We start from the raw sequence: 14522 nt of genomic DNA, 5'->3' as shown, positions 1-14522 counted from the left end.
TATTTGAAGAGATTAACAGCCATTTTCCCACAACTGAAGAGACACAAAATACAGATCCAAAGAGCTCATAATTACCAATAAGAATAAATATAGAGAAAAATACACAGGTACAGCATTGTCAAACTGCAGAAAACTAAGGATGAAGAGAAAATGTTAAAGACAGACAAGACTGTTTTTGGGGAAGTAATAATAAGAAACATCATTGATGTCCCATAAGAAGTAATGACAACCAGAAGACAGTAGAATAAAATCTTTAAAATGCTGGAGGAAGTAAAAATAACTATTAACTTAGAATTCAATATCCACCAAGAGTATCTTTCAAAATTGAGGAGGAAATAGAGACTTATTCAAATAAAAACACAGTATTCATTTTTAGCTGATACCAATTAAAAAATAATCATGAAAAGAAGTTAATTTGAAAAAAAAATGATCCAGACATTGACTTGGATCTGTAATAATGAAAAGAACCAGAAATGTTATTTATATAGGTAAATAAGAAAAACCATTTAAATAAATTGTTGTGAATATGAAATTTAAAAATAATAAATGAATATTGTGACAAATATAACATGCACATTTGGATAAAAATATAGGATAAAATTAGAAACATTTCATAAGCATAAAATGTAGAATAATACTAATTCTGTATTTAATGTAAAGTAGAATAATATTAATGATATATTTCAATGAATTAAGGATGCATATTTTAAACCCTAGAGCCACTAGTGAAAATAAAATGAAGAGATGAATATAAAAAACTATTGAGGAGATAAAATGGAGCATCAAATCTTAATTGATTAAGAATAACAGGGACCAGATTCTCCCTCCTGCCTTAAACAGCTTTAGAAGAAGGTAAAATATAAGATAACATTATTTTCAGATATTGAAGAATAGGCATCAGGATAGTGATTCCCATATGAAAGGAAACAAATAAGGTAAATGCTACAAATAGTATAGCTTGTTACCTAGACAGTTTCAAGGCTACAGTATGAGTACGGAAAGTACAAAAGGGCCCAACACACTGAAATGACCGAATTGTGAGTTAAGGGAGGCCAAGGTAGCTACAATTTTGTGTCAGAGAACTGGATAATAGAAAGCTACCCATAGAGAAAGCTTGGGAGATCTACAGAAGGTTCCCCTCAGGTCTTCAACTGAGTACTAATCAGTACATGCATATGAATAAACTTTTTCAAGGGAAAAGGAACAGGCAGAAAAATCACCAGGGTTCTGTCAAGGGCAGGAAATTTATATTCTTCTAGAGTGGAAAATCCCCCTAATTCACAAGACACTGGATAGACTCTTCAGGAGGGTATTGACCCAGTGATGGAATCAAATGAATCCTAGACTAAGTGTTTTTCTGGGACTTCTCAAAAAAAACTCTAAAATGAAGCCCCTAAAGCATAAAAAAGATTACAAACAACTTAACTGCATCTCAGGGAAATGGAAGGAAGAAAACAACAACCATATTAATGGGGGTGTAGCAAATCCAACACTCAACAATGTGTCAACAAAATATATCTAACAACACTAACAACAAAAATATCCTAAAAGAAAAATTACCTAGATAGGATTAACATTAAGATTAGATATTGCATAGAAGAAGATTTGTGAATTTGAAGACAAAGCAATTGAAAATGTCCAAAATGAAATACATAGAGAAATAAAAAGACTAGAAGAAATAAAGACAGCATCAGTAGGCTAATTTCATGCAGCATAATATATTTATGATAGGAGACCCAGAAAGATAGATCATTAGGAGAATATAAAAGAAATATTTTTAAAACTGAGTTAATTTTCCAAATTTGATAAAAACTAAAACCTAAGGAATTATGGAATCAAGAATTCAACAAAACACAAGTCTGATAAATACAAAGAAATCCACACCAAAGTAAAAATAGTCAAATTTCTGAAGAACAGTAATAAAGAGAAAAAATCTCAAAAGCTGCCAAAGGAAAAAAGTCATATTACATTCACAGGAATAAACACAGGAATGCCAGTTGACTTCTTGTAAGAACAAAGCACAATCCAGTAGATACTAGAGTGATCAGAGTACTGAAATAAAAAATGTATCAACATAGAATGCCATACCTATGAACATGTATTTCCAAAAAAATGGCCAACTTAGGTTGAGAGAATTAATTGCCAGAACCATAGTACAAGAAATGTTAAAATTTTTCTCAGGCAGAAGAAAAATAATACTGGATGGAAATCTAGATCTATATAAAAAAATTAAAGGCACTGAAAATCGTAAATATGTGAAAAAAGGCAAATATTTTGTTCTCATCTTTTAAAATCTCTGAAAAAAAATAGGCTGCTTAAAACAAAATACTGTTTTATATATATGCATATATATCAAATTAAATATATATATAGCAAAACTACCAAACAATTGAGAAGAAGAAATGGACGTATACTGCAGTAATTTTCTTACATCATAAATAAAGTGATGTAATATTATTTCAGGATAAACTGTGGAAAGTTAAAAGTGTATATTAAACTCTAGAGGAACCATTTAAAAAGAAAGTAGTTATATATAATAATTCAATAATAGATCAAAATAACATGATAACAATTATTGAAAGAAGGTAACATAAAAAACAGATGGCATGAATAGAGAATGTTTAGCAAGATGGTCAATTTAAACATGGTGACATTGATAATTACATTAAAGTATATCCAATTAAAATGTAGAGATTGTCAGATTGGATATATAAGTGAGACCCAATTATATGCTAATTATGATAAACACATTTTAAACAGGAAGACAGATAACACATAATATGGCAGAAAAAGACATATCATGCTTGAGTTATTCAAAAGAATGTTGAAGTAGCTATACTAAAATCAAGTGACATAGATTTCAGGGCAACCAATTTTTCAAGTGGTAGAGAAGTTCACTTCATAGTGATAAATGGATCAATTCACTGAGAGTACATAAAAATGTTAAATGTTCATGCACTTAAAAACAGTGTTTCTATGTTTATAGTACAAACAATAATAGAACTGAAAAAAACATACAAGTCTACAGAAATAATTATACATTGCAATATCCCTCTCTCTGTAACTGAAAGAAAAATTAAACAGAAAATCCGTAGGTATATAGTAGGTATATAGTAGACTTGGCAAATGACACCAACATGTTAAACTTTATGACTTCTATAGAATTTTCACCAAAATATTAATGTAGAATATTTTTTCAAGTTCAAATGGGACATTTTGTAAGATATACTATATTTTAGGTCATAAAACATACCTTGATAAATCTAGAAGAATTGAAATTATGTGATATACATTCTCTATCTACAAAGAAATAAATTAGAAACTAATGACAGTGTGTTCTGATTAAATACACTTCTAAATAACCCATGGGTCAAAGAACAAAATCGGGGGAAATAAGAAATATTTTCAGTAAAAATAAAAACCCAACATCTAAAAATGTGTGGGGTGCAGCCAAAAAGCTTGTAGAGGAAAATTTACAGCATCAAACATATATATTTGAACAAAAGAAATGCCTCAAATGAATGATCTAAGTTTCCATCTTAAAAAAAGAAAACTAGCAAATGAAAAACTTGGCACATAGGGTTAGAAAATGGAAGGAAATAATAAGAATACATGCAGACACCAGTGACTTGGAAAATGTCAAAAGTCCAGGGAAAAGTCTTTGAACACAACAGCATATTCTTTGAAAAGATAGTAAAATCAATATACTTCTATATCTGAGAAAAAGAAAAAAAGGAAAGACATATATTACCAATATCAGGAAAGGAAAAGTGGCTATTCACCTCAACACCAAAACAAACAAACAAATAACACGATTGAAAAATGGGCAGAGGACCTGAATAGACATTTTTCCAAATACAGACAGATGGCCAACAGGCACATGAAAAGATGCTTCACATTGTTAATCATCTGAGAAATGCAAATCAAAACCACAACGAGATACCACCTCACACACACCAGTCAGAATGGTCACTATCCAAAATACAAGAAATACCAAGTGTTGGCAAAGATGTGGAAAAAAGGGAACTGTCCTACATTGTTGGTGGGAAGGTAAATTGGTGCAGCCACTATGGAAAGCAGTATGGAGATTCCTCAAAAACCTAAAACTAGACCCATATGACCCAATAATTCCATTTATAGGTATTTACTGAAAGAAAACAAAATCTCTGATTCTGAAAGATATATGTACCCCTATGTTTATCTCCATACTGTTTGCAGTAGCCAAGACATGGAAGCAACAAAAGTGTCCATCAATAGATAAATAGATACAGAAAATGTACATATACACAGTGGAATATTATTCAGCCATAAAAAGAAAGAAATTCTGCCATTTGAGACAACATGGATGGACTTAGAGGGTATGACACTCAGTGAAACAAGCCAAGTAGAGAAAGACAAATACTGTATGATTTCACTTATATATAGAATCTAAAACAAAATGAATAAAACAGCAGTAGACTCATAGACACTGAGAAGTGACTGGTGGTTACCATGGGGGAGGTGCATGAAACAGGTTAAGGGGATAAGAGGCACAAAATCTCAATCATAATATAAATCATTCATGGGGATGAAAGTACAGCATGGAGAATACAGTCAATAGTTCTGTAACATCTTTCTATATTGACAGATAGTTAATAAACTCACACTAAATTAACCTCACCCTAAACTGGTTGGGTTGAGGATTTAAAAATTCATATAACTGTTGAATCGCTACGTTGTATACTTGAAACCAAAATAATTTGTGTATCAACTATATTTCAATAAAAATTCAATAGAAAAAAACTAGAGAGCAAAGAAATGGAAAAAGAAAAAAAGAAAAAATGGCTATCAATACAGATATTATAGAACTTAAAAGAAAAAGTAAAGGCATGTTAAGTTCTGCCAGTAAATTTGCCAACATAGATAAAATAGAAAATTCTTAAGATCGAAAACTCCAATGCTCAAAAAGCAGAAAAGATAATTAAATAGCCATATATATATTTAAAGTTTGAATTTGCTGTAAAATCCTTCTCAAAAAGGAAACTCCAGGTCTGATGGCTTGTAAAGTGTACTAAACATTCACGAGATAATCAGTATACCTTTTACATAAACTCAACCAGAAAATAGAAGAAGTGACACTTCCCAATTCATTCTATGAGGCTGTGATGACCATGATAAAAAAAAAACCATAAACATGCAATTTGAATTAAGAAATATATAGAAAGGACAATATATCATGTTCAAGTTGGATTGATCCCTAGAATGCAGGTTGCTTTTAGCCTTAAAGATTCAAAGTAAATCAATACATAAACATACTAAGAACATAAAATGGTATGATTTCTAATGATACAGAAAAGCATCAAAAGTAATACTTATTCATAATAAATACAGTAATCCATGACTAGAAGTAAATTTATTAAAACGGATAAAATGACATGTATGAATGTCCTTTATTAAGGACATCTTACTAAGCTTGTATCATATTTAATGGTGAAATACAGAAAACATTCTGCCTAAGAAAAAGAGCGTGACAGAAGGCGCCTACTGCTGCCACTTCTATTCAACATTGTATTGCAGAGCCTATCCATTGTGAAAAAGGCAAGAAGTAATGCAAAATAGATCAGAAAGGAAGAATTACACTATTTTCAGATGACACAACTGTATATGCAGAAATTCATATAAAATAAAATTTATGAAATAAGAATTTTAGAACCGGCAACTGGATTTTCCAAGGGCATAGGACAGAGGCTCACTGTACAAAGTCAATTTATTTCTATATGTCATTGGTGAATAACCTGACATACAATTTTCAAATTTAGAAATACAATTTAAAATAATATAAAAATATGTGAAATACTTAGCAATATTTAAAAATATATATTTATATTATATGTACACTGGAAAACACAAAGAATGAGAAATTAAAGAATGACTATATATTTAGAAAGGTAATAAAAGTTGCTAGAACAATTGTATAGTCACAGTAAAAAGTAATCTCAAACTTTATCTAACAAATATCTAACAAATCCATAATAAAGGATAATTTAGGAATATTTGGGGTGAGAAAAGGCTTTGTAAATAGGATATATGAGCAAATTGTTACATCTTCCAGAGACCTGGAACCTGTATTATGTAAAGCAGAGCTGTCCACTAACCCATGACAGTGTTTTAAGCTACTAGTATTTTGAGGATATATTTGTTATCCCAGCATAACCTATCCCATCCTGACTGATATACCAAGATAATTCAAATGTCCTATTAATTACTACATACAATACAAAGTGTAAGATACACTGTTGATATGTAGCCCTCTACATCACACGTAGATATGGCTCATTATCATGCGGTAACCTATATACTAAAGAAAAAATATCTTTTCCTTCCCAAACACTCAATAAACAACGGTGGATCATAAATAAATTAAACCTATTTGTTTCCTTAACTTCATCTTCTAAACTTTGTCTTTAATTATTTTGCAATCACATTTTTTCTCTGAATATCCTTTACAGAGATAGAATGATGCTATCTTTCATCAAGGCAGAGTATTTTCTCAACTCTGTGAGAATTCTTATTATTTTTGAATATTTATGTACTTTCTGCATTACCTCTATTTCCCCTGGTGGCTTCTGTTAACATTTTTTAAAGTCTATTTTTGTTATGTTATGGTTGTTTATCAAATATCTGCTAATCCATGCTTCCTATTAAATTTTGTGACTGAGGCACTAAGAAACTGAAAGAAAGCTCTGTGTGAATCGGTGATACTTTCAAAGGATAGAATCCATATAAGGAATGGTAATATCTCATTGAAAAATCACATCTGCTAGAAACTGTAGAGTGACTTTTTCCTTTTGCCAGACCTTTTGCTTTGTATGTCTCACTATGATACAAACATAACTTCCAAAGTTATTGCAGCTGATCTTAAGAGGTAGAGGTTTCATATTCATAGTTATTCCCCTAGTTTTTACATGGCAACACTTATCTGTGGCTTGGCCTGATACTTCCTTTTTCTTTCTTTTTTTTTAGTTACAAACTTTTTTTCTGGTCATGAGAACTTTTAAGATCTACTCTCTTAGCAACTTATAAATATACAATACAATATTGTTAACTAGAGTCACCATTCTGTGTTGGCCTGATGTATCTGAGTCCAGAGAATTAAACCTCTTGTCTTCTGGTGTATAGAAAGAGTAGCTATGTGATTGCATAGTGAGAATGAAATCCAGAGTTAGATTTCAAGCTGTTGCTTTTATAGACTGTCAAAAAAATCCTCATTTCTTCAATGCCACTTCACTCTTTCCTTATCCTCATTTATTTTTACTAATAGCAAACATAAATATTTGAATTTATGTCGACCTATTTTCTATTTTCTACTATTTCATTTATCTGTCTTCTTTTGTTAAACATGCTTCACAAAGTTAAGGACTTATTCTTCACTATATCTCAGGCATTTATAATAGTGACTGGCATCTAGTAGGCATTTAAAAATTATTGTTAAATAAATAAGTTTTCTATGTATATTGTTCTACTATTTTCCATGTGACAGTTTTCAGATGACAAGTTGGATGTTTATCTGATAATTTCTCATTCATAATTAGCTTTTTGTTTTTGGTTGAAAATTTGCACGATCATATCCTTTTCCTTAGAATTGAGGAATTTTACCATAATATAATTATGTGTGCACTACTTGGGACTTAGTGAGATTTCTGGCTGCTTCCTTCAACTAAGTAAATTTGTTTATTCTTCCATATCCACTTTCAATTTCTCTCCACTCTTAGTACCCTGAAAAACTGACCTCCACTGACTGTGTCTAACTGGCTCCCTTGTCCTCTGGCTTTCTGTTGAGTTCAGACTATAGGAGTCACAAACAAAGCTTGGAGGGTAAAAAGGGAAAGAATTAGTATTTATTCTCCTCTCCCTAATGATCCACAAGTTGGCAGTGGCTACATTCCATTTTGGAAGACCTTAATTCTAATAAGGCAGCCTACAGGTTTAAAGGAATGTATGCAATATGTATACAATATGCAACATATAATATACAATGTACAACATATGATAAAAATAAATTTACAACAAAATGGGCACACATTGCCTTTATGGGTTCCTATGATTCAACAAACACATCATATTTTAGGCAAAAAAAGAATCCTCAGTATCACACAGATTATGCCTCTGGCCATAATGTAATAGAATTACACCTGAATAATAAATTAAAGCTTTTCAAGTTCTTTATTCCAAAAAAACTAAAATATTTATTACCAAATAATTTTATTAAAAAAGAGATTGTACTTAAAATTATAAAATATCTACAAGTGAATAGCAATATAAGCATTATATAACAAAATCTGTGGGATATAGACAAAGTAGTGCCCACAGGAAATTTAGAGTTCTACATACATTTGCCAACAAACAAGAAAGAATAGAAACAGATGATATATGTATTTTAATCTATGATAGAATCCCAAAGAAACATGAAATAAATACTAAAGAGAAGACAGAAATCAATAAAAGAGAGTCATAAAAATGACAGCAAAGCAATAGAGAAGATTAATAAATCTGGCTCTTTAAATCTTTTAAAAGAGAGTAAAACCTTGATAATACTGATCAAGGATCAAAAAATAAGATGCCAGTGAATACAAAACAAAATGAAAAATGTAGATACTACAGTATTCAAACTATGTATCATAAATAACACAAAGCTAATAATTTTGAAAATCAAAATGAGATGAATACACTTCTATAAAATCACAGTCAAAATAGGCTAAAAAAAGTAAATGTAAAACTTGAATGGATAAGCTAAAAAAAGTAAATGTAAAACTTAAATCTATTTTTTAAAATGTATGGCAATAAAAAAACACCTTCACCAAATAATATATGAAATAAAAGTAAAAATAAAGTAAGTCTCAGTCCATATGTTTTACAGGAGTGTTAACAAGCTGCTCCAGAAGAGAGAGGTGATGTGAAGCTTCCTACCTCATTACATGTGGCTTATTTAACCTGATTTTGTAAATATACAATGACATTTTTAAAAAGAGAAATAAAAGAGACAAAGACCAAAAACAAAAACAAAAAACTTCATAGGCTAATTAAACTGATGGACATAATTATGAAAATCATAAATGAAATACATGATTGAATTCAACATTAAAATATTTATATTGATCAAGTAGGAGTTACACCAAGTAAGTTAATATGACCTGTAATCACAAAAATAAATCAATGTAATTCAGATGTTATTCAAACAAATGAAAAGAATCATAACAGCTTACGATATATGTATATATATATATATATATATAACTTTTAAGATTTCTTAAGAAACAAGACACAATAGTTTTACTGAAGTAATATAAAAAACTAATAAGGAAAATAAAAGAAAGTATGTATTGTCAATGTCCATGGATAGGATAACGTTACACATATAATATTTTCTCTATAATCTATAAATATCATGTGCCTAGAGATTTCATTTGCTTTCAATTGAATTTTTAGGCAGAATTTTAGAAACTTGAAAATTTTATCATAAAATTAAAGGGAAGAAAAATGGTTCATAAATAGCTAAGGCAATTTTGGAAAGACAAAGTTATAGTGCCTTATCCATGTATTAAGGTATACTTACTTAGACAGAATTAAAAGCTGTATAAAACTGGCAGAGAAATAAAGAGGCAGATGAACAGAATAGAGAGTTTTGTGTACACATGTACATACGGGAACTTGATACATGCAAAAAGTGGTGTCACTAATCAACTTGTATAGCAGAAACTGACTTACTCAATGGTGAAACATTTATCTGGATCCTCACTTTCTATCCCTTTGTCTCTCTCTTTTGATGCTGAGCCAGAACCACCCAGCTAAGGCATTCACAGATTTCATGACTTTCAAACTTTTGAGACAAAAAATATCAATTATTGGGGGTCAGAGCCAAGATGGTGGCATGAGTAGGAGAGTGGGAATCTCCTTTCAAAAACATATATATTTTTGAAAATACAACAAATACAACTAATCCTAAAAGAGAGACCAGAAGACACAGGACAACAGCCAGACTACATCCACACCTGCGAGAACCCAGCGCCTGGTGAAAGGGGTAACATACAAGCCACAGCCCGGCAGGACCCAAGGTCCCTCACCCCAGCTCCCGGCAGGAGGAGAGGAGTCGGAGAGGGAGCCCAGGACTGGTAAACACCCAGCCCTAGCCATCTGCACCAGAGTGCACACACAGTGCATGCGTGGGGTGTTGGAAACTATGGAAGCAGGACAGTAGAACCTGTGAGTGGGTCCTGAAGCCAGCACCCCTGTGATAAAAAAAAGGGAGTGCTTTTTGAAAGTCTTAAAGGGGCAGGGACCCCAAAGCAGGACAGAAGCATCCCGGGTCACAGTCCAGCAGCTGGAAATCCAGGGAACTCCAGCTGCACTAACCCCCTGGGCAACAGCTCTGAGACACCTCACGGAGGTAAACAGCCAAACAGCCACCCGTACAATACCCCTCCCGGGGCCCTGACATAGCAGAGCAACAGCCTGAGGCCGGCCACGCCCACAGCAAGGGAGCTTCCTCCATACCTTCCGGGCAAGACACAAAGACCAAGTCTACACGCAATTGCCCAACACAAGCCACTAGGGGTCGCAGTTGTCCCAGTAAAGAAAGGCCAGGAGCCAAGTGGAAAGAGTCTTGACTCTACCAGCTGATAGATGCCTCAATAGCACACCACTGCACCTATCAACATGAAAAGGCAAAAAAATATGATCCAGACAAGACTAACCCAGACAGCTTCGGCATCTGCTACATCTTCCCCTGAGAAGGAACCTGGGGAGATAGATTTAACCAGTCTTCCTGAAAAAGAATTCAAAACAAAAGTCATAACCATGCTGATGGACTTGCAGAGAAATATGCAAGAACTAAGGAGGGAGAATACAGAAATAAAACAAGCTCTGGAAGGACTTCAAAACAGAATAGATGAGATGCAAGAGACCATTAATGGACTAGAAAACAGAGAACAGCAACGCAGAGAAGCTGATGCAGACAGAGATAAAAGGATCTCCAGGAATGAAAGAATTCTAAGAGAGCTAAGTGACCAATCAAAAAGGAACAATATCCGCATTATAGGGGTACCAGAAGAAGAAGAGAGAGAAAAAGGGATAGAAAGTGTCTTTGAAGAAATAATTGCTGAAAACATCCCCAAACTGGGGGAAGAAATGGCTTCTCAGACCACAGAGGTACACAGAACTCCCATGACAAGGGATCCAAGGAGGTCAACACCAAGACACATAAAAATTAAAATGGAAAAGATCAAACACAAGGACAAAGTATTAAAGGCAGCCAGAGAGGAAAAAAGGTCATCTACAAAGGAAAACCCATCAGGCTATCATCAGACTTCTCAACAGAAACTCTACAAGCCAGAAGAGAATGGCACGATATACTTAATGCAATGAAACATAAAGGCCTGGAACCAAGAATACTGTATCCAGCACGATTATCATTTAAATATGAAGGAGGGATTAAACAATTCCCAGACAAGCAAAAGTTGAGGGAATTTGCCTCCCACAAACCACCTGTACAGGGCATCTTACAGGGACTGCTCTAGATGGGAGAACTCCTAAAAAGAGCACAGAACAAAACACCCAACATATGAAGAAGGGAGGAGGAGGAATAAGAAGGGAGAGAAATAAAGAATCATCAGACCATGTTTATAATAGCTCAACAAGTGAGTTAAGTTAGACAGTAAGATAGTAAAGAAGCTAACATTGAACCTCTGGTAACCACAAACTTAAAGCCTGCAATGGCAATAAGTACATACCTTTCAATAATCACCCTAAACATAAATGGACTGAATGCACCAATCAAAAGACACAGAGTAACAGAATGGATAAAAAAGCAAGACCCATCCATATGCTGCTTACAAGAGACTCACCTCAAACTCAAAGACATGCACAGACTTAAAGTGAAGGGATGGAAAAAGATATTTCATGCAAACAACAGAGAGAAAAAAGCAAGTGTTGCAATACTAGTATCAGACAAAATAGACTTCAAAATATAGAAAGTAACAAAAGATAAAGAAGGATATTACATAATGATAAAGGGCTCAGTCCTACAAGAGGATATAACCATTATAAATATATATGCACCCAATACAGGAGCACCAACATATGTGAAACAAATACTAACAGAACTAAAGGAGGAAATAGAATGCAATGCATTCATTCTAGAAGACTTCAACAAACCACTCACTCCAAAGGACACATCCACCAGACAGAAAATAAGTAAGGACACAGAGGCACTGAACAACACGCTAGAACAGATGGACCTAATAGACATCTACAGAACTCTACGTCCAAAATCAACAGGGTACACATTCTTCTCAAGTGCACATGGAACATTCTCCAGAATAGACCACATATTATGCCACAAAAAGAGCCTCAGTAAATTCCAAAAGATTGAAATCCTACCAACCAACTTTTCAGACCACAAAGGCATAAAACTAGAAATAAATTGTACAAAGAAAGCAAGAAGGCGCACAAACACATGGAGGCTTAACAACATGCTCCTAAATAATCAATGGATCAATGACCAAATCAAAATAGAGATCCAGAAATATATGGAAACAAACAACAACAACACAAAGCCCCAACTACTGTGGGATACAGCAAAAGCAGTCTTAAGAGGAAAGTATATAGCAATCCAAGCATATTTAAAAAAGGAAGAACAATCCCAAATGAATGGTCTAATGTCACAATTATCGAAATTGGAAAAAGAAGAACAAATGAGGCCTAAGGTCAGCAGAAGGAGGGACATAATAAGGATCAGAGAAGAAATAAATAAAATTGAGAAGAATAAAACAATAGCAAAAAACAATGAAACCAAGAGCTGGTTCTCCGAGAAAATAAACAAAATAGATAAGCCTCTAGCCAGACTTATTAAGAGGAAAAGAGAGTCAACACAAATCAACAGAATCAGAAACGAGAAAGGAAAAATCACAACAGATCCCACAGAAATAGAAAGAATTATTAGAGACTACTATGAAAACCTATGTGCTAACAAGCTGGGAAACGTAGAAGAAATGGACATCTTCCTAGAAAAATACAACCTTCCAAGACTGACCCAGAAAGAAACAGAAAATCTAAACAGACCAATTTCCAGCAACGAAATTGAAGTGGTAATCAAAAAACTACCAAAGAACATAATAAATAAATAAATAAATAAATTTTTTTTAAAGTGAAAAAAAACTTTATTGCTAAAAAATGTTGACCATCATCTGACTGTATTGTAATCGCCAATTACAGATAAATATAATAATAATGAAAACGTTTGAAATATTGTGAAAATTACCAAAATGTGACACAGAGTCACGAAGTGAGCAAATGCTGTGGGAAAAATGGCACTGACAGACTTGCTCAATGCAGAGTTGCCACAAAACCTTCAATTTGTAAAAACATAGTATCTGCAATCAGAAACAGGGGAAATATGCATGTATTTCATGTACTCCTTTTTATTTCTTTAAATGACAGGTGCTGAGTTGAATTAGTCATACTCATTTTGTTGTATAGTATTATCTTTGTTTCATGTAAGAAAGGCTATACCATGTAACACACTGCTCCAAAATTCCATAGCTTAAAATAATAGATTTTTTTTAAAATTTTATTTTGGTATCATTAATCTATAATTACATGAAGAACATTATGTTTACTAGGCTCTCCCCTACCCCAAGTCCCCCCCACAAACCCCATTACAGTCACTATCCATCAGCATAGTAAGATCTTGTAGAATCACTACTTGTCTTCTCTGTGTTGCACATCCCTCCCTTTCCCCCACCCCCCACATTATACATGCTAATCATAATACCCCCTTTCTTCTTCCCCTCCCTTATCCCTCCCTACCCTCCTATTCTCCCCAGTCTCTTTCCCTTTGGTAACTGTTAGTCCATTCTTGGGTTCTGTGATTCTGCTGCTGTTTTGTTCCTTCAGTTTTTCTTTTGTTCTTATACTCCACAGATGAGTGAAATCATTTGGTATTTCTCTTTCTCTGATTGGCTTATTTCACTGAGCATAATACCCTCTAGCTCCATCCATGTTGTTGCAAATTGTAGGATTTGTTTTCTTCTTATGGCTGAATAATGTTCCATTGTGCATATGTACCACATCTTCTTTATCCATTCATCTACTGATGGACACTTAGGTTGCTTCCATTTCTTGGCTACTGTAAATAGTGCTGCGATAAACATAGGGGTGCATCTGTCTTTTTCAAACTGGAGTGCTGCATCCTTAGGGTAAATTCCAAGAAGTGGAATTCCTGGGTCAAATGGTAAGTCTATTTTGAGCATTTTGAGGAACCTCCATATTGCTTTCCACAGTGGTTGAACCAATTTACATTCCCACCAGCAGTGTAGGGGGGTTCCCCTTTCTCCACAACCTCGCCAACATTTGTTGTTGTTTGTCTTTAGGATTGTAGCCATCCTTACTAGTGTGAGGTGATATCTCATTGTGGTTTTAATTTGCATTTCTCTGATAACTAGCAATGTGGAGCATCTTTTCATGTGTCTGTTGGCCATCTGAAATTC

This window comes from Manis pentadactyla, chromosome X (assembly GCF_030020395.1).
Source record: "Manis pentadactyla isolate mManPen7 chromosome X, mManPen7.hap1, whole genome shotgun sequence".
Classification (NCBI taxonomy): domain Eukaryota; kingdom Metazoa; phylum Chordata; class Mammalia; order Pholidota; family Manidae; genus Manis; species Manis pentadactyla.
Note: the sequence above shows the minus strand (reverse complement) of the source record.